Raw genomic sequence first — 21,970 nt, 5'->3', positions numbered from 1 at the left:
AAAAGCGCACGTATCTAAATCAAATCTCCCTTACAAGAGAACAAGGTTTAAAGTATCAGTTTTCGTTTTTTCCTAAGCACAAGTTGAAAGTAAGTTATCTAAACCCGAACCTCAAAACGAAAGAGACCGCCAGGGCGCAATCAATAGGCACGTCTCTTCCACGCGGAGAAATGGCATCATGACCCCTTCCTTCAGCTGCTGCAGATTGCAATGCGGAGGCTGTTCTCTAGAGAGAAACCAGACAGCCCAGCGTAAAATGCTTTAGGAGGGAAATGGACAAAAGACGAGAAATTACTTTGAAAGCTTTGGAAGCCGTCTCCACGGCCCTCCAGAACTGACTTCTGACCCCACCCCATCCCAAGAAACAGAAAGAATCCGCCGACCGGCTCCGCTGCGCACTGCGCACTGCGGCCCGGGAGCGCGGAGCTGGCCGCCGCCAGACTCTCACTGTGCTCGGCTTGCCGCAGCGCGCCCGGGCGCGCGCCCTGTTCCGCGCGACTCCGCGCTCCGGGTTTCCGAGGTCGCCAGCACCCCGCGAAAGGAGCCCCGCCGGGAGGGGACTTCTGCGAGCTTCGTCCCGGGAGTCCCGAGAGCGCTTCCCCGCTCTGCGCCACCTTCCTGAGGCGTCTGTTCGGGAAAGCACGTTCCTGGGCTCCGGGCCGACCAGGTTAGCTTTGAGCGTCAGGCTGCGGCTTAGGTGTCACTCTGGGGGTCCTCACCGAGCATAAGCATTTAACAGTGCCAGAGACTGGTGGGGTGGAGTTTCTCCTGGTGTTGGTTAAAGTATCCTCAAGTTCTCCCAACCTGGACTCCTCGACTTGGTAGCTAGGAGTAGCTCCCTCCTGGCAACGGAGATTTGTCCGTCTGGAGACCTTCTGCCATGGGAGATGCTCTTGGTGTCCTCAGAACCAAAAAGGTTTATTAACTCTGCAGTTCTCCTGAACGTGCTAAGGTGTGTGGAATTGTAAAAGTGTCTAATTAAGGAGAACCTAGATATTCAATGTGGCCCCCAACCCAGAACTCCCCTTCCTAGAAAATAGAACTCCCATCTGAATGTAAATCTGATGATGGGCTTTTGTTCACTGCATTTATACCCAAAATAGTGGCCAATAGTAAGTAGTTGGTTAATGCATAATTGTTGAATGAATGAATGAATGTGCAAACATACACACTTGAAGAAGCTGATCGGGTTGGAACATCTGGGAATTCTTGTTTTCCTGGTAGGGAAGCGACCAAACATTTACTGGGCACTACTCCTTGCCAAGTCTTCTAGGCTTTGGCAGGACAGTGGGGAGAGGGGGAGGGCTAGCAAACACAGGCGTCCTTAACCGACACAAAAGGGGGCTTTATAATATCACGTAGTCCAAGCTCTCAACCCTGTATTCCAAGGATGGGTTATTCCCTCTCATCCATCCCCTACCCCCTCACCCTGCGGAGCGTATTAAAAAAAAAAAAAAAAAAAAAAAAAAATATATATATATATATATATATGTGTGTGTGTGTGTGTGTGTGTATGTGTGTATATATATACACACATATGTATTATATATATATATATAATACATATGTATTATATATATATTAACTGCACACTGCAGGCGCTGGTTAAATGTTCCTTGATGGTTAGCATGATTTGCCCAAGGTCACACAGGGCAAGAAACCTCGGACCCAGCGTCCTTCCAACATACATTTCTCCAGCCTCTCTGGACAGGACCGTCCTGGGCACTGGGGTACGAGAAGGCCCGGCTCCCCCTACTCCCAGGTTAAGACCCTCGGATGAAATGGCCCAGGAAAAGTGGCCACCATAACCATTCCTTCACAGGGAGCCGGGTACATATGCTCAGAGCTAGCTGGGGATACAATTTCATCTCGAGAATAGGATTTCTGCAGTTTTCTCCGTCACCTTCCAGCCTGACAAAAGGTGGGCCGAGGGCCCTCTAGGGCTGGGAGCGCGGGGAATAGAAGGCTCCAAGTGCCCCATCTCTGGCCTTCGCCTTCATCATCAGACTTCATAACGGCGGGGTGTGGTGAGCCCAACGGGCTCTCCCTACCGCCTGCCCAGGTGCAGGCTGCTCCGGTAGTCTGGCTCTCTTTTCCTATGTACTTTCCTTTTGAGTTTCTGCTAAAATCTGGAGACATGGAATCCACCGCGGGAACTCCGAGCCCCTCCAACTGAGCATGCGCCAATGCCAATGCTTTTGGTCACCGGCTCCAGAGCTCTCCAAGCTGGGGCTGCGGAGCTGGAGGAGGAGGGAGGAGGGGAAGGGGAGGGGGTGCCTCGAGACTCGGCGGCTCGCGCGCCTGCGCATCCAGCTCCAGGGACCCTAGGTTTTCTATGGGATTCCCAATCTGCAGCAGAGACTTACCCGAGCTTGTTGCGGCGGCGGCTGGGCTTGCGAGGCGCGATCCAAGAGGGATTTAAGCAGCCTAGAGCTCCAGAGCCAAAAAGAAAAAGAAAAAAGAAAAAAAGCGCGAGAGAACCGCACAGAGAGACGGCTTAACCGTTTATCTGAATTATACATATATATATAAAGAACTGTTGAGTTTTATCATTTTCGTTAAGTGACCGTGCGCAGCGCTATAACTGTAAGTGGAAAATGCAATCTTCGTTGCTTTTCTGCATGTGTAGTACAGCCAATTGTCTGAGAGATGCTTTGGCTATTGTCACATACTTTGCATAGATGCCTCTGAATGCATGGTGGCAATGGCTTTGGTTAATGCTGGCCATCTGAATGTGTTGTCAGTCAACGGGGGGATCTTTTGGGATAATGGGGGTGGGGGAAGGGGGAGTGTTTATATGCGGCGTGTTTGGGGGATTGTCTTAGGCTGGATTTAAGATAGGTGAAACAGAGGTGGTTTTTTAGTGTAAGCCTAAGCAGATTTCCTTACACGGATTTAAGTAGCTAATTGAGCGATTGTGAAGTTTTCCGGTTGCTGATAAAACTATTGAGCGGTTGCAGTCAAGTACCAACCTGTCATCCGTGGGGCTGGGGCACCATTTTTCTCACCGTGGAAGAGCAGTGAAGGTGTTTGCTAAGTGAAACTGAGTAGACGAGATGCGGTGTGGAAATCAGCGTTGGTTTCCGAGCGGGATGTTCGTGTTCAGAACCACGGAGCGAGGCGCAAAAGAAGCACATTTCCTAGTATTTAGAAACGAGAAGATAATTTTTCGGTTTTGATTTTTCGTCATGACGGTGAATGGGCAAAAAGGGAAAGATGTACAATCACATAGTCAGCCGTTTTCGACAGAGTCTGAGTCTCAGAGCCTCTGAATGGGAACTGTCAGAGCCAAACTAGTTACCTGCCTTTTCATCCCGTGTTCACATTCTGGTATACAGGGTTGAGAAATGTAAGCCCAGATGTGTTACATTTGGTAGTGTTTCTTTAAAGGAGAAAAGGTCGTTTTGTGTTTTGAGTTAAAATGGGTTGTTCCTTGCCCAGAAGCTGAAGCGGGGTCTTTGCAAGGTCAAACCCCCTTTGGAAACCAGGGGCACTGGTGAATGTGGCTGGGGGTTGGAGGAAATGGTGAGGCTCCGTACAAGTGCGGAGCACTGCACGGATCAGTGCCCTGTGAGATGGGAGAGTGGGAATCCATTTTTCTAGAGTTGTGCTCCTGCCCATATTTTGGAGACTAAAATGAAATGGAAATGCTAGTGGGTGTAGAAAACACAAGTGGATACTATCTGTGTGTCACATCTCACTTGAAGACAAGAGGAGGGAAGGAGTTATATTTCTACATATTAATTCTTTAAAAAAGTAAAGGAATTTCAGGTTGAGACAAATTAAAAAGGAAACTCTTGTGAAAACATATTTTATCCCCAATATCATCTGAACTGCTTACATATGTATGGTAGTGGTGGTGGTGGGGGGGGGGTCCTGCATCACTGTATACTTCACCCGTAAGTGTACTCTCATGAAGCTGGGGTGTTTAATAACTCCAGAAAATGCTGCACTGAAGCAGCTGGCAGAATGGCATGAGGTAGGCAGACAAGAGAAGAGCATGGCCAGTGTGAGTTGGATTTCCATGGAAAAAGCAGATTCGATTTCTGTAATGACATAAATTTTCCTTTAAATAAGGCAGTTCATTATTTAGCCCCTCAGCCCTTTCGGCAGTCCACATATTTCAAACACCTCAAAGGAATTTGTAATTTACAATGGATAAAATTTGAAATAAAAAATTCGAGAATATTCTCTCCTTGGAAACCCAAAATGTAAATCACTGGTTCTTCCCTTCCTTACTTAGGGCAGAAGGATCAATCTCTTGTCATAATTGAACCATTCTCCCGGTCATCACTGCGAGTTGGATTCTGCTTCATGAATGGTGCAGGTGTTGTTACACTGCATTGATAAATGGGTAGTGCAGGAAGAATGGGGAATCTGGCACTAAAATTCAGAGATGTTTAGTATCAGATACCCTGGCTTGTAGGCTGACAGTCACATCAGGCAGAGACGTTCAAAAGCATCTAGTCCAAACCCCTTATTTTACAGATGAGGAAACTGAGGCCCCGCACCATGGAGCTTAGAAGAATCAATTAACTTCTAGTCTATGAAATAAACAATTACAGAGTAATGGGGAGTGGGAATGTTCCCTTCTCCCTACACTTTTAGCATCCTCAGTGACATTGCTAAAGTCTTCAAATAAACAATTGTCTGGTCCCCAGCACATCTTTCAAGAGAATCCCAAGGATTCCTTTTCACACTACATCATTTCTCCTTTCTTGTAAGGCCGCTTTCTGTCTCTTTCCTATTGTCCCTCCCTTCCAACATATCCATCTTATTCAATGTTTAACATGGCCTTCCTGGCCTCCTCTGCATGTCAGTAAATTTGTTTGGAATCCTTGGATTTTTTTTTTTTTTTTTTTTTTTTGAGTGAACTGAGCTGTTTGAGCACTGGCCGGCCCCCCTCCATCTCCTCCATGCTCTCATCCTTAATGGACTCCAGCCTTCTAAGACACTGCAGGCACCATCCTCACTCCTCTGCCCATCTTGCATCTTCCAAAACTGCTGCAGCTGCAGGGCCTGCGACCTACCGGAGTGAGGCAGCTGCAGTGTGAACACACAATGGGTTCTGCCAGCTCTCCTCTGGCTCCTAGAAGGCAGAAGCCAAATCCAAGATGCCTAACCCTCCCCAGCCTTCATGGAAATCCTCCAGATGCAGCCACCTGCAGAGAAGGGGAGGGGTGGGGGGCAGGAAGACTGAAAGAAGAAGGCGGGAGCAGCTCAGCCTGAAGTGGGCGCTAGAGAGGACAGCAGTGTCGCTTGCAAAGGCTTTAGGGCTCAGAAAGTACTTGCACAGCTTCCCTCTGTTTTGCGGCACTGAAACTGCAAAGCAGGCAACCCTACCTGCCTACCTGGGCCTTCTTTTCGTTCCTTCTTTTTATTTATTTATTTATTTTTTTCCCTCTCAGTCTTTCGGTTTCTCCCTCATTTTCTCTCCCGAATGCCAAGACAGTAAAGCTCTAGGCCTTTTAAAGATAATCCAAGCCCTCCTGTTCCTTTTTGAAACATGTAATCTCCCACACCCTCAGAAAGATAGCACAGCCACCACAGATGGCCCCATCAGGGGAATGCCAGGAATTTCTACCTGCGAAAAGCTGAAGCATTAGGGAAGGCTTGAGGAAGACAGTCTGAGTTTCTTTTTCATTTGAAAGATGAGTTAAATACTCTTAGAAGTTTTTGTGGAAGCATGGAGGTGAGTTTCTCAACATTCAAAAATTTACAAGTGTTTAAAAATTTTATTTATTTTAAGTAATCTCTACCTCCAGCGTGGGGCTTGAACCTAGGACCCTGAGATCAAGAGTCACATGCTCTACTAACTGAGCCAGCCAGGGACCCCACCAATTAACAATTTAATTTAACCCTTCCCTTCATGGTAAACCTTTGCCAAATTGGGTTGAGCTCCGTCTTGGGTAGAGTCTGTCTCTAACAAATGTCACCTGGTCTTACTATCCCGTTCTGAAAATAGTCATGGCCAGACTGTTCTGAACACCAGGTAGCCTAGGCAGAGACTCGCAGTTGCTAAGTGCCCAGCTTTCATTTGCTATGCTGTGAATCTCATCTGTAATGGGATAACACGTTTAGAAATGTTGTCCCATGCAAGCTATAGATTTTCTGTCGGGGTTGCATATAGGTTTGGATTCCAAACATTGCTGAGGAGCTCCTTGGGGAGTTTCATAAAATGACAGTATAATGTCAATATCAAACAAGTGACCTAATTCAGGAGAGTAATACCTTTTAATGTCATTCTGCAGATCTTTTTCTTTGTATTGAGTGTTATCTATGCTCCTTAGATTAGTAAATATTTAGGAACATTGGACGGTTTTTCTTTCTTTTTTTTTTTTTTAAAGATTTTTATTTATTTATTTGACAGAGAGAGATCACAAGTAGGCAGAGAGACAGGCAGAGAGAGGAGGAAGCAGGCTCCCTGCTGAGCAGAGAGCCCGATGCGGGGCTCGATCCAAGGACCCTGGGATCATGACCCGAGCCGAAGGCAGAGGCTTTAACCCACTGAGCCACCTAGGCGCCCCTGGACGGTTTTTCTTAAAAAATGGATCACATTCAGTTTAGTCTAAGGTTGAAATTAACAATGTCCATCTCAATTACATTTAGTAGGTATAAATGTATCAATTTTCCAAAAGTATCAAATGGTACACAAATAAGTTAACAATTGGTATTTCTACTGTCCCAGTGGTTAATTCATGTAACTAATAGAGTAAAGGAACTTGATGGGATCCATATAAATTACTTAATCCGTCTCTCCAACACATAAAAAGTGCAGTATATCAAGGAGCATTTTCATCTCAAAGACATATCTACAATATCATAGCACAGCCCACAAGGGCAGAGATTTCAATGACCCTTTTCATATTTCCATAAAATTTGTACAATGTCTTTTATAGTAGATATTCTATAGTAGATATTAACATATGTCAAATATATTTAATATTTGTTCCAAGAATCAGTTGTATGCACCTTGTTAATTACATCAAGAAATTAAATTATTTTGACTAAAAATATGCACAACTTACATTGCTTTCAATATTATTATGTTACTAAAAGGAAAAGTAGGTTAAAGGTTATTATATAATTTGTTCTCACTAAAAATATAAAAGCACTATAATAACATCTTTAAGAATTCATTTTAATCCATGAATATTTTTCTGTTGATCTTTTTTTTTTTAAGATTTATTATTTATTTATTTATTTTAGAGAGAGAGAGCACTCAAGTGGGTGGAGGGGCAGAGAATGAGAGAGAATCCCAACCAGAGTCCCCTTTGAGTGTGGAGTCCGACTATGTGTGTGTCTCTATCTTGTGGCTAGATCTCAGGACCACTACCTGAACTAAAACCACAAGTCAGATACCCAACTGACTGAGCCACATAGGCACTCCTCCTTCTATATCTTAATAAGTCAAAATATAAATTATTTTTACCTATTTTCAAGAACTGATATTAACAGGTCAAGAAGGAAATCTAAACCCAGACTGTGGTGGCTATGTGTACCATAGTATCTTGTGCTATGGAATTACGGGTCTCTTGTGCTATGGAATTAGGTTAACATGTTCACACTGTGAAGGGACCACAACGGTACAGTCCTCATTTACAGTTTGTTTCTAAAGATAATTTATGCTCCCTTAAGTGAGTCAAAATAGTTTGAGTTTCTCCCAGGCTGGTTCATTGAGAACTTCACAAATGGGGATCCTGGGGGTGCTTCAGAAACTACTTAATGAATGAAACAGAAATGGAATAGCAAATTAGTCAAGAATCCTCACAGAGGTTTGACACTTTAATAACAAGGTGCCTGTGAATACATTAAGGAGATGTTCTATACCCTTACCAGCTAACTTAAAGCAAACAAGTTGGATAATTTGTCATGATTCTTATGCTTTCTCTGGATTTCTCTACTGCCTTACTTCACTGTGCTTGTAGCACAGATGACCTGCTGGGTAACCACCAACTGTTTATTTTTTTTTTTTAAGACAATGCACTGCACTTATAACCATTTGTTGGATTATTTTCAGGTCAACAATCTATTTCCTTTTGTTCTAAATTACCCTTAAGACTTGGAGCACTCTCATTCACCGACTGGCCTTCAAGCTCAATATATGTGATACAATAATTGCCGAACTTTTTATAGAAAGTAGGGCTCTCTTAATTAAAATGATTTCATTTTTATGAAGTATTACTCATAAAAGGCAAAGTGTTAACATATTGGTTAAATTTACTTGCAGTTATTACAGATCTATAGAGTGAATTTGGTTTTTCTTTATTCTTGCTCATATAAGGACTTTTCCGAAAATGGAAATCTTTCAGTTTAAATATTTTTTTTTTCTCTCCTTTGTTTGGATTTTATTATCGCTTAGACTCTGAAAGACAATGAGCTTTTGAGGAGCTGAATGTAAATAGATTTTTGCAAATGATTAACATGTTAAATGTGCTTTGGAGCTAGGGTGGATTTTTTTTCTAACCCAAATAGCTAGACCCTAATATTTTTGTTGTTTCATATTTTATTGCAATAGGAGATTCTTAAAATAGTAGACTGTGGTGCTACAGGAGTCCTTGGTATTTTATATTTTGTGTTGGTTTTATTAATTTGTGATTAGTGTGTTTATTTCTGATTTCTTGAAACCCAATCCTAAATTATGAGTGAAATGTCTCATTGAAGGCTTATAAAGCATTACCAATAAAGCTAACATGCTTATTAATTTATTTTATTTTAATGTCCCGAATAGTGCCATGCAAGTGCGACTTTCAGTTAACAATTTCTATTTGTTGGAATCCTTTGGCAATTGGTGTTATGAGTTAATGGAAGACCATCAATTTTGTTTATTCCAGAAATTCAAGAGTTTTGAAATTTATACTGAAGACATTTGATGTTTGTTTCTTGCTAATATAGGAAATTCTATACAAAATAAAAAAGACCTTGTGAAATCAGTTTAAATTCTATACAAAATTTTAGCTTTTCTTTTAAATGTTTATAAAGGTATTCCTTCCTCAAAGAGATGAAAATCATCCATTTAATCTTTACGCATTCTTAGTTTGTGAATGGGAGAATTCCTCAGCCCTCTCCAAGGTTTTAACTGGCTCAAAAGAAAGTAGGGTAGGAAATGTGTATCAGAGTTTTCAAGCTTGATACCCTTAGATAAAACCCCAGTTCCACAGGTTATTAGTTCAATGACCTTGTATAAGTGGTTCAAACTCTCTGCCTCAGTTTCCATTTAAAACAGTAATTCACAGGATTCTTGAACAGAACATGAAAGACTACATATATAAATATATAATGTTTCATTTGTGAAAATGCAGTAAATGATAGTTACTATCATTCCTTTCCTCGGAAATCAAGTGTTCTGAAACCATTTTATTCTCTTGAATTGTAGTAGAACCCACATTCGTTGTGGAATCTCTAAGGGAGGTATCGAGCTATGGAAAGCAGTGAACATTCGACAGTGCCTAGCCTACCTTGTAAAACAAGTGTCTAGGGAGTGAACGTGCCAAGCACAGTGTTGTCACTGTGGAATCAACATTAAATAAGATACAATCCCAGCCTTGATGGAATTTATGCCTAGGAAGACAGATAAAAGCAATTCACTAAGTCAAGTGAAATAGAAAGGTGGCCTGGATGCACAGAAAAGAGAGTTTCTGGAAGAAAAGCCTACACTGACACCTCAAACTAACATTTTTCTCATTCTTTCTTTCAGTGCACCTCTTTGCCATTAGACCTTTTCTTTACTATCATCCCCCTGCCGTATAATACCAGCATATAATTGGACCCAAAGAATATGGAACTAATAGCACATTTTTACATTTGTTAACTTATTGAATCTATTTTAAGACCATGTATTATTTTTCAAGGTCCACTTGTCTCCCCTTATCTGCAGTTTCGCTCTACACAGGTACAGTTACCCCTGGTCAACCCAGGTCCAGAAGCTGGTTCTCCTCCTGATGAGTGGTCAGAAGACCAACAGTAGGCTAATGCTAAATCACATGCCTCCATCACTCACCCCACTTCATCTCATTATGCAAGCATTTTATCAGCTCCGGCATCACAAGAAGGATCCGTACAGTACAATGAGATATTTTGAGAAAAAGGGAAGCCACATTCACATAACTTTTATGACAGTATATTGTTATAACTATTCTATTTTATTATTACTTACCCTTGTTAATCTCTTACTATGCCTAACTGATAAATTAAACTTCACTATAGGTATGTATATATAGGAAAAACCATAGTATGTATAAGGTTCAGTCCTATCTGAAGTTTCAGGCATTCCTTGGTGGTCTTGGAATGTATTTTTTGGGGATACAGGGAATGCTACAATAACTGAACGATGTGACCCTTGTCTCCCACTCAAGCCTCCAACCAATCATAGGACTTGAACAAAAACATTTCAAGAGCGCCCCGCCTTTTGATTTAAATATCATACTATCATACTTCTATCCTTTATTACCTTCCAAAAAAGGAATTTCTAATACTCTCCCCTCACCTCCCTTATAATTCAAACTAATTTCATGACTTACCTTTCAATGCCTGTCTGTGGGAGGACTTTTATGTGATCTATTCTTTCATTCTTTCTTCCCAGGGCTTTTATGATAAGGAAAGTGTTATCTCCCAAGCCTTCTTAACTACTGAGCTGAAAACTTGATTCTAACCCTTCTGCGCGCACACACACACACACACACACACACACACAAATCCAAAATGGTTTTCTTTTCTTTAGCTCTTCTAAGACCCATTTTTCTTCTCCTCAGCTTTTTCTCTCCTCTCCCCATATTTCCTGCTTCATTTACCAGGGAATTTCAAATATATTTCTAACCCGTGTTTTAAAAAAGAACATCCTTTTCTCCCTTTGAAATCTATAAAAGTTATTCATACATTCTGAGGCTCTTTTGTGTAGTAGGAGTCCTGGATGATTCATAGAACTGGGTAGGAATTTTGGTCCTAATTAATTTGGGGGGGCTCATTTTCTCACTTGTGAAATGGGAATAAAATATTTGCTTTATAGGGTTGTTGAAGACCATATATATGTGTATATACAGGTATGCATACACACACACACATATGCATACATACATATATATACACATACACACATACCACCTAAAAGAGCTTAGCACAGAGTAATCATTCTTCTCCCACTCTGGACCTCTACCTTTCCTCCTGCCATCCTCCTCGGTCTGCATTTCATCATTTATCTTAGTCGCCCGTTCTATGTTCTGCTCTTTCTAAGCGTATGTGTTCTAATTCGCTGGTAGTTACATAGTAGCTAATACCCACATATCCCAGGGAGCATAGTGAATATGGTCCTAGAAAAAGTATCCTAACTGAGTCAGCTTCTTAGCTTAGACCAGGGCTCTGCATCTGTTTGGGAAGCTCTTCCATTTACTTCAGACATGCCTCCTGCTCAAGCTCCCCCAGCTTCCAATGACTAACGTTCGGTTAATGAACAATCCTTCCCACGCCAGTGACTTATGGCATGCTTCGTAAATAATGTCAGAGGACGTCTGCCAGTGTTTAATTGTCTCCTGCCCTTAATCCTCTCTTTCCTTCACCTTTTGCTCTGAGGTGCCTCCAGCACCTGCGACACATTCCCATGACACCCTTACTTCACTTCTTTGGCCGAGTCTAGTATTATCACTTAGTCCATCTGTTGTCCGTCAAATAAATGTCCATCAAATAACACCCAGTTTATGGCAGAAGGGGAAGCGTTAGTGGCACATGCAATAAATGTTGCAGAATACGTTTGAATCAGGATTAGCCTATCAGAGCCTTCATTTGTTGGGTGTTTGTAGAAGAGCGCACTAACGCACATTGGCTGAGAGCAGAGAATGGTTCTCAAAGCAGAGATGAGGGAGTACTGCACATACACACACACATACGTGCGTATACAATGAGTCCAAGTACTGTCATCAATCGTTTCACATTTTTAAGCAAAATATTTAAGAGCAAATAGCTTTAGAACAAATCAGGACTTAGGAAAAGGTATTAAAAGAAAGGCCTATTGAAAGTTTGCTCATTCTCGGTGAGATGGCAGAGTTGAAAGGGAAGGTGGTTTAAATTTTGTAAGTAAGGACATTTTCAACTTTGTCTCTTTAGAGAAATATTTCAACGACCCTGATAGTTATCGCCCCTCGAAGAGTTTTGTGGAAACTTTTTTTGAGGGACATAACGCTTCCTCCATCCCACTTTCAGATATTCCTAGTGCACGTGTGAATTGAGTCTGAGTGTTCCTCTTGTAGAGAACCTGGTAGTTGTTGAGATTTGTTTGGCCTTGTTTCCAAAGTTTGCTCAGGAGCTTTTGTTAAATTATGCTGGCTACCAACTCAGTGTCTTCTGAGGAACCCAGCTGGTAAAGCTGCTTTAGAAGGACATGAGAGGAACTACGTAATGGAATGCCTATAAAACTGGGAGGCAGGGGCACCTGGGTGGCTCAGTGGCTTAAAGCCTCTGCCTTTGGCTCGGGTCATGATCCCAGGGTCCTGGGATCGAGCCCTGCATAGGGCTCTCTGCTCAGCCGGGAGCCTGCTTCTCCTCTCTCTCTGCCTGCCTCTCTGCCTACTTGAGATCTCTGTCTGTCAAATAAATAAATCAATAAATCCTTAAAGAAATAAAATAAAACTAGGAGACATCACAAGTTATAGTCATCATTCATGTGAATTCCCGGAAAAATTACTTAAACTTTTCTGAGTTTTCATTTCTTCGTGTGAAAATAAATATGGGTGTCAGTTTCTTAGGGTATAAAACACAAGCTATGAACAATATAGTCTATACCTTATGATATTCAGGGGCTTTGCAACTCCTCACAGTTAATCCAGCAAGGAAGGGTAAAGAGGAGATGCTTTCTGAGGTGTGCAGTGTTTGGAAACTTGCGTGGCACATCCCATCTCTCTGTGTGAAGGGCTCTGCCAGGTTCTTTGCTTTACTTGTATATTAACTCATTCATTTTCACAACAATCCAAAAAAAAAGTAGATAGCTCTACTTTAGACCAGGAAATTGGCACAAGGATTAGAGAATTTGCCTAAAGTCATGAGGTTTGTAAGTGATAGCTCTAAGATCAAATACAGATCTGCGCCCTTTCTACCTGCTTTACCCTGTTGTTTTTGTATTCACTATGTTGCTACTATCTATGTTATCAATGCATTCATTCTTGCAACAAATACCTGTTGCATATCTGTCATTTGCCTAGTACTCGATATATGAGGTAAACTAAAATGGCCATAATCTCTGCCCTGATAGAGCTCAGAGTCTAGCTAGAGAAACATATATTAAACAGATAACCACAAAATAACACAAAATTACAAATAAGATTGGGTACAATGGAAGAAAATACATGATACTATAAGAAAATGTGACAGGAAGACCTATTTTGAGCTGTTTGAATAGATTCCAGGGAAATCCAGTGAGATCTAGATTTCCAACTCAGCCTCCTGGGATTGCTACTAAGATGTGGTTATAGCTGCTGGGCCTTGAGAAGGCGATGACTACTGCATTTCTCCTTGAGAACAGGAGAGTAGGCCTTGCTCCCAGGTTTCAGCATCTCCTACTTTATCCATGATTCACAAGGTCCCCAATAATGAGGACAACAACAAAGCTTTTGACGGCAGTACATCTCCAAGAGAACCACGCTGTGATGCATTGTTCACTAGGACAGTTTCCAGACAGAGAAATCTGCAAGCACCTGTGTGTCCAGTGCTTTTGCCAAACCCTTGGCTGCTTTCAAGTGGTATACATATTTGGGTCTTTAAACATGCTTAAATGTTTCTGTAATTCCATTAAGTTAAATGTGGTTTTCATTTATTCAACAAGTGTTTATTGAACACTTACTATGTACCTTGAGGATATAAGACATTGTTTGCGCCCTCTCAGCACTCACATTTCAGCAGTGGAGACCAATAATTGATGGTCTGATAAGAATCATCATGGGAGGAGCATAGAGAACTATGGTTACACTTCTGGGGCACACAGAACCCAAATCTCCATATGGTAAGAATTGGAGATAGGCTAATTTCTGAGATGTCAAGAGAAGGAATTAGCTAGACAATGAGCAAAGGGGAGCAGGGATGCCATTATTGATGGAGGGAGCAGGAAACAAAGTATGTGGTACTGGCAGGAAAACACTTTCAAATTCATGTATCTGACATAACGTTTTAAAAGGTTATAGAATCTTGATCAAATAAGATTAGCCTGATGTTGTGAAAAGAAATATGGATTTTGTAATCAGGCTGTGTCACAAATTATTCTGAATTATATGAATCATTCTATCTATGACATTTAGATAATGATACCTATGTGGCAGTATTATCCTCCTGATTAAATTATAAATATTGCCACATAGTTATCATTTGATGGATTTTAGAGGTGAGTAGTAATGGTGTTTTTAATCAATAATACTACATACGGTTAAGTTATATTGACTTAATTACATGCATGTATTCATCTGATGCTCACAACTCATGCTAAGAATTTTTTTTTTTAAAGATTTTATTTATTTATTTGAGAGAGTGCCCAAGTGCAGAATGGAGCAGAGGGAAAGAGAGAAGCAGACCCCCGCTGAGTGGGGAGCCCAATTTAGGGCTCAATCCCAGGACCCCGAGATCATAACCTGAGATGAAGTCAGACACTTAAACAACTGAGCCACCCAGGTGCCCCTTTGCTAAGAATTTTTATTGTCCCCATTATAGAGATGAGGAAATGGAGACTTAGAAACAGCAAGTGACAAGCCCACAATCACATAACAATAAGTGGCAACAGCAGAGACTGACATTAGAGCTCTTTTCCTGATTGCTTCCCACTGTCTGCTTGCAGTACTCAATACACAACTATTATTATTATTATCATTAGTATTATTATGATAATTATTTTAAATTCAAAGCTCTTGAGACCATAATCAGAATTCTTTTTTTTTTTTTTAAGATTTTATTTATTTGAGAGAGAGAGAGAGAGAGAGAGAAGAGAGCATGTGCAGAGGAGGGGCAGAGGGAGAAAGGGACTGGGGACTGGGGAGCCTGATGATGCCAGGCTCTATCCCAGGACTCTGGGATCACAACCTGAACTGATGGCAGACACCTAACGCTCTGAGCCACCCAAGCAGCCCGATAATCAGAATTCTGATATCAAACGTCTGTTATGCTTTGTTTCTTTTCTTCTTTGTTCTTTGAGCCAGAACTTAGAGATCATCTTTAAGATACTGCATTTACACTTTTGTTGTTCTACCTTGTAATTTACTTTACAGTTAGTATTAGATCCAGCTTAAAATGATAGAAAATCCCAAATAACGAGGGCTTAAATAAGAGAACTTACTTCTCACCCATACAAATAAATCCAGAAGTAAGCAGTCCAGGGCTGATAAGGGGCTTCACAAAATCTCAAGGACTTAGACTCCTTCTACCTTTTACCCCTGCCCTTCTTAGCGTGTGGCTTCCATTTCATGGTCCAATATGGTTGCAGCCTCCATCAGTTAGAAGTAGGAAGGGAAGTCCTTGAAAGGGAAGGGGTGATGAAGAACATACCCCTTCCCTTTCAAGGACTTCCCTGTGCCATACCCAAAATTGATATATGTGCCATTGACCAGAGTTTAGTCCCATTCAGCAAAACTACTGCTAAAAATTAGGGGTTTTATCACTGGGGTAAAAGAAGGAAATGAATCTTGAGGCAAACTGGAAACTAGCTGTAACAAAAATTTAAAATTTTAATAAATACTTTAATTTAGAGGACGCCTGGATGGCTCAGTTGGTTAGGTGACTGACTTCGGCTCAGGTCATGATCATGGAGTCCCAGGACTGAGTCTCGTCTTGGGCTCCCTGCTCAGCAGCAAGTCTGTTTCTCCCTCTGGCCCTCCCCCTTCTTATGCTCTTTCTCTCTCTCTATCAAATAAATAAAAATCTTGAAAAAAATTTTAATTTAGATTTTTAAATTGTCCTTTAGTTATAGTTGTAATATAAAAACAATATAATATAATATTAAAAATCAGCACAAAAATAATAATGTCTTAAATTCATGTTTAAGGTTCTAATCACCAAGACTTTTACGAGGAACATTGTCTCAGGGACCATAAAATCTTTATATTCTTGCCTGAGCTTTACTTCTAGGTTTTCATCTTGATCAAATCACCTTCTCTTGGTGGGCGTTAGTTTCCTTATAGGTAAGAAGAGTAGGATAAGGCTAGAATGTCTCTAACATCCTTCCAGCTCTATCTACTAGTACTGAATCTCATAGGGAAATCTCTTACATTTTCAGAATTTTAAAGACATTCTGTACAGCAAAAATCTAGCAAGGAGTCAATTTCTCAGGAATAGATGCAGATTTGTGTCTATATGTTTATATCTTGCCTTGTCTCAGAAAAGGTTAAATACTTCTATTCTTTATTTGTGCAAAAGCTATATGATAAGAAAATGAAATAAGCTAAATAAATATTGGAAAAAGACTAAATTATTATTTTTTGCTGACTATATATAGAGAAAATTGGAAGACTGGAGTAAAAATAAAAAATAGCGAATATTTGATAAGGAGTTTGGAAGTGAATTAAATTACAAAAATAGTCTTTTCTTTTAGTCTATCAAAAAAATTCAGAAATTGAAAAGTGGAAAAAATATTCTATATATAATAGCAACTAAGGTGATAAAATATTTAAGATTAAAAATTATAAGAAAGGCAAAGTGCCTTGTGGAGCATAACTAAAAAATCTTACTGAAGAACAGAAAATATGATAATAAATGAAAAGATAATATGGACACATCATATTTATGTAATATATAATAATTATAATGTCACAGGGTTTTTTTTTTTACTATAGTCATCATTTATATTGTTTAACCTGGTTTTAAAGTTTATCTGGAACACTACATTCTCAAAATTGAATAGTCATGAAAAGTATTAAAATGAATAGTCAGTGTAGTCCTGCATTACCAGATGTTAGAACATACAAACATTATAGTCAAATTAATATGGAATAAGCATAGGAACAGGCAAACAGACCAGTGGAACAAAGTAAAAATTCTACAAAGATATCTCACTTTTTGTCTTCAATTACCAACAAAAGTGCCATTTTAATTTAGTGGGAATAGCGTAGTTTATTTTATAAATGGCACTGGCACAACTTAGAAAAAAAGAAATTTGGATCCCTATCTCACACTATATAAAATGTATTCCAGATAGAGTAAAGCCTTCAATTTTTTTTTAAGATTTAGAGGAAAATCCAGGTGATGTATTTGTAACCTAGACATAGTAGGAAATAAGCAATCAAGAAACCATAAAAGAGTAGGCATATTTGATTGCATAAAAGATGTCATTATGTTAAAAGATGTCATTAACATGGAAACGTGCAGTATATTTTAGTAAACTTCAGAAGACAAGTTTCTGTATCTGGATCATGATGCCTGGTTCACAGCTGAGTTTTAGATTAAAATATGACAGTAGAATGGGATACTTCACTACAAGAAGTATAGATTATATACTAAGAAAGTTTGGACATGGAAGAGCAAATTTGTTTTCAATAGGTTTCTGAGGTTGTCTCTTTGGGGCTCAAAATTTCTTCTGTAAGAATATGACAGGGGCGCCTGGGTGGCTCAGTGGGTTAAAGCCTCTGTCTTCAGCTCAGGTCATGATCCCAGGGTCCTGGGATCGAGCCCCACATCAGGCTCTCTGCTCGGCAGGGAGCCTGCTTCTCCCTCTCTCTCTGCCTGCCTCTCTGCCTACTCGTGATCTCTGTCTGTGAAATAAATAAATAAAATCTTAAAAAAAAAAAAAAAGAATATGACAGTTAAAATCCAGCTCAAAAAACCTGAACTGATTAATCCAGTTTAACAGACTTTGAGCGCTTATTATGGGCCAAACCCTGTCCTGGAAACATTTAGAAGCAAAAAGACTCTCTTCTGGAGCTTATGGTATGGAAAGGCAGGACAAACAGGTGATTAAAAACTGATCAGCCTGGAAAAAAGGGAAGATTATGTTCCTTTGGGCATGCATAACAAAGAGACTTAGTCCAAGGAATCCAGGACAGAGTCAAAATGAGATTTATGCTTGGATCCTAAGTGGGGGTGGAGGTTAGCCAGGTGAAGAGAGGCTCACAGAAAGAGTGCTCCACTCATGGGTCATATCATGTGCATGATTTGACAGTGAACCCGGTGAGAAACTGACGAGTGGCATTAGATGAGGCTGCAGAATTAGTAGCAAGCAGCCAGGTTCCAGGTTGCCATGAATCTTACAAGGAATGTTAGGATTTTTTTTTTTTCTTTTTGTTACTGCATCCTAAGAGCAGTGAGAAGCTATTGAAGATTTTTAAAAGGGCGTGGCTTGATCAGACTTGAATTGTCAAATGATCTTCCTGGAGAATGAATTAGGAGACCAGTTTGGAAGCAGTTGTAGTACCCAGGTGAGGAGTCATAGGTGATATTGGCTTGTTCTAAAATGGTGCAGCATAGATTCTGGGAGATGTTTAGCAGGTAATTCATACAGGAACATGACTATATTTGTGAAGACAAGGAGAGAACTGTGTTCGTGAGCAACTAGGTTGATAACGGTACAAATCTTCAGATAGAAAACCTATGCCAAGTAGGGAGAGGGTGGTTGGGTTATGGACATTGGGGAAGGTATGTGCTACGGTGAGTGCTATGAAGTGTGTAAACCTGGCGATTCACAGACCTGTTACCCCTGAGGCTAATAATACATTATATGTTAATTAAAAAAATTAAAAAAAAAAAGGAAACCGATGCCAAGTATCTATTCTTTTTTTGTGACTCTTAAAAATGCAGTCTGGAAGTTAATCAAGAAAATGACACCCCTTTACCTTGTTCTAAATAGGTATACTCATCAGAATAAAACAAACCCTCTCACCCAGTCATTGGGGTCTGCAATATGCTCAGCTTATGGAGTTACTATTGGAGTCTGTTGTGTTTCATTTCAAACCTATTGAGGTTTTCTCCAGTCTATACAGGTTGTATTAGGTGTCCTAATCTTTTCCACCACTATTTATAATTCTGGAACTTCTCTTCAATGCCAACAACTTTTTCAAGCTCCCAAGGTTAGTAAGTATAATTTCATTCTTAGCTGCTTTGAAAGAACCCATTGCAACAAATAACTACTTTGAATTCAACAATGTTTAAAATTCACATTTAAAGTTTACATTATTAATAGCAATAGCATTGACACACATTTGAAAAATAATGCAATGTTATATGAAAGATACACTATTCAGTTTCCAAGGCTGGTATTCATACCCACTCACAGACCCTTTTGAATAGCTAAGTGAATTCTCCCACCTCCAGACTTCACTTTTCAAAGCCACAGACCAAATTTAATCTTTCAGATGACCATAAACTTTTTTTTTTTTAAATTTCAAATAAGAAACAAAGCTAATGTTAACATGGTCTCTTTGAGAATTGCACAGTCTTTAGAAATCAAAGAATAAACTTTTGCTCCCCAGTGATGGCATTTAGACAGGATATTGGGATTGTGTAAACAGGTATTCCGTCTGTTCTGGCTTAAGTTGGGCCCTAGGTGTAGAACCTAGAGTCTGTCTCCAGTGAGGGCATACACTGCATTAAAGCGGTTTTATCTTCCTCTGAATAATATTATACAAAGGAGGCTTATTTTAAGGATAAACATGAGACCAAGACCTACAGAACCTTCAGGAACCAGCAATAACTCTAGGGATTTGCCGCTACTTCCTTTTCTTGATCTTTGGGATCCGAGATGCTCCTCTCTCTATGCATAGCCCATCAGCTTCTCTCTGTAGTTTAGCTCTGCATTCACTATTGATGAGGTGTCTGGTACCATCCGTCTTCCATTCAAATCTGTGAAAGAGCAAGTCTGATGACTTCCATCTCTGTGTGCAAGCCCTTCCCACCATCCAGCTTCATCAGCTGGCCTGGGTTGTGCCTCTTTTGGGTCAGTGACCCAGCTTTGATTGGATTTGTAGGCCATTTCTGCCTCAAAGCAACTTAACTCTACTTTCCTGAATATGAAGTATGGATAGGGCCACTGCAGCTCAAAGAAGAGATGGGACATATTCATAACTGATACATTTAGTATGTCGGGCAACGTATAACCAAGAAGATGGGATGAAGGGAGAAGGAAATTATTTCATGACAAAATTAATTCTGGTACCTCACCTACATGTGTTACACAATACACTGTCTTCAGGGCAACATGGGAGACTGTTACAGTAGAAAGACATAAAAATCATCCTCCTAATATTCAAAGCTAATGTGATTATTTGGCATTTTTCTTTCTGGCCTCTTTTTTATATGCTTATTTTTTACATAGTTGTCATGCTAATATAGGTAAGATTTACCCTCTTCTAAGTCTTCCTTTTTCAAACCAATTCAATTCCTTTCATTACCTCAAGTGTTTTTCCAGAGTCCCGCCCGCTCTTCTCCGTTTTCTTTTATCTAGTCGTCTTCCCTGCTTCAGAAAGGATTTCAGTTAGGTCTGGAAAATGTATCTAATACAGTCAAATTTTAAAAATGAATTTTTAAAAAATGAATTGGAAAAGAGAGGTTTCTAAAAAGGAAAACGAGGGTTTTCTTCTGATTTGTTCTATCGCACACTTCTGGTTGTTCAACAGAATTTTGCTTATGTGGTTTGGCAGTGTCCTCTGTATCTCCTCTGAGTCTCTCTGACCTAAAATACACTTTGGAGCCTATAAGCCGAAAGAAACTCTGTAGTTGGCCAAAGATCTTGTTCCGTTTTGGCAAAGAAATGGATATTTATCAAGTGGACTTTATTACACCACCTCATAAGGCAGTTCAGAGAGGCCTTTAAGAAATTATTCCAGGGGCACCTGGGTGGCTCAGTGGGTTAAGCCTCTGCCTTCGGCTCAGGTCATGATCCCAGCGTCCTGGGATTGATTCCCTCATCAGGCTCTCTGCTCAGCAGGGAGCCTGCTTCCCCCTCTCTCTCTGCCTGCCTCTCTGCCTACTTGTGATCTCTCTCTCTCCGTCAAATAAATAAATAAAATCTTTAAACACAAAAAAGAAATTATTCCAATACTCATGCTTAGGCTTCTGGAGAAACAACAACAGCAACTACAAGCCATTACATACTCATTTTATGTTTTAATCCAATGGCAAGAAACCAGGTGACTCAAAGAGTCGCTCTCATGCCAACTCGGAGTCTCTCGGAACCTCTCAAGATGCCTTGCAAATGTTGTTAAACAGCTGTGTCTAAATATGCCTATTCAGGATGAAAACTAAAGTTGTATTAAGTCATTTTTAAAAACACTGAGTGCCCACGTGGTGTAGGCATAGATGAGGAAGATGGGGCCCCCGTTTTCAGAGTGTTCCAAGAGTCTAGTGGAACCAGCAAATAAACAAGTAATTGCAATGCACAAAAATGACCTTGTTGTAGCTAAAGCATCAGGTGCTGCCCTAGATGTATGCATTGTATGTGTTTATGGCAGCATTGATCAGAGAAGTGTTTTTTCCTAAACTGAAAATGGGCTACTTTAAGTAAGTAAAAGTCTTAGAGGATGGCAAAATTTTCTCTTCGGCATTCTGCTACATTTCCTTTGAAACGGACATGACTGCTCTTTATGATAAGAACTGGAGGAAAATATCATTACCCCGAATCAAAAATGATACCCAAGCCATTTGATTCACGAATCTTCAGTGATGTAGAGTACTTCGGAAAAAGCCAGAATTAGAGAGAACTATGAATTCCAAATGCTTTAAAAGAAAACATTAATTTTCTATTGTGAACAATTTCAAACATACATTAAAGTTCAGATAATAACATAGTAAGTATGCACTATCCTACCACAGAGAATTCTCAGATATGAGTGTTATCTTTTGAAATTATGTTCACTTCTCTTCTCAGTTCCACTCACTTCTCTTTTTCTTCAGAAACATTCTATTGAACTTAGCATGCATTTTTTTTTCATGAACATGTTTATTCTTTTTACTAAATACATATGTCTCTACAGTATCATTTTGACTCTTTGATATTTAAACAGATGACATCATACTGTCTCAT

The 21,970-nt window shown here is 40.1% G+C and overlaps 1 protein-coding gene across 2 annotated transcripts in view; it reads left to right on the top strand.

The window, feature by feature from the left end:
* The first annotated feature begins 529 nt into the window (after positions 1-529).
* The window catches only part of VSNL1 (visinin like 1), a 101,010-nt gene continuing 79,569 nt past the window's right edge, over positions 530-21,970 (top strand). The window contains exon 1 of one of the 2 annotated variants that reach the window (XM_080814181.1): positions 530-667. The gene's annotated coding sequence lies outside the window, so the exon portion shown is untranslated. Of the gene's footprint in view, positions 668-2,319; positions 2,587-21,970 lie in introns of those variants that run through there. The other variant, XM_080814180.1, reaches the window with a different exon arrangement.

This window comes from Martes martes, assembly GCF_963455335.1.
Source record: "Martes martes genome assembly, chromosome: 9".
Lineage (NCBI taxonomy): Eukaryota > Metazoa > Chordata > Mammalia > Carnivora > Mustelidae > Martes > Martes martes.
The sequence above is the reverse complement of the archived record's forward strand: the minus strand, read 5'-3'. Positions and strand labels throughout refer to the sequence as shown.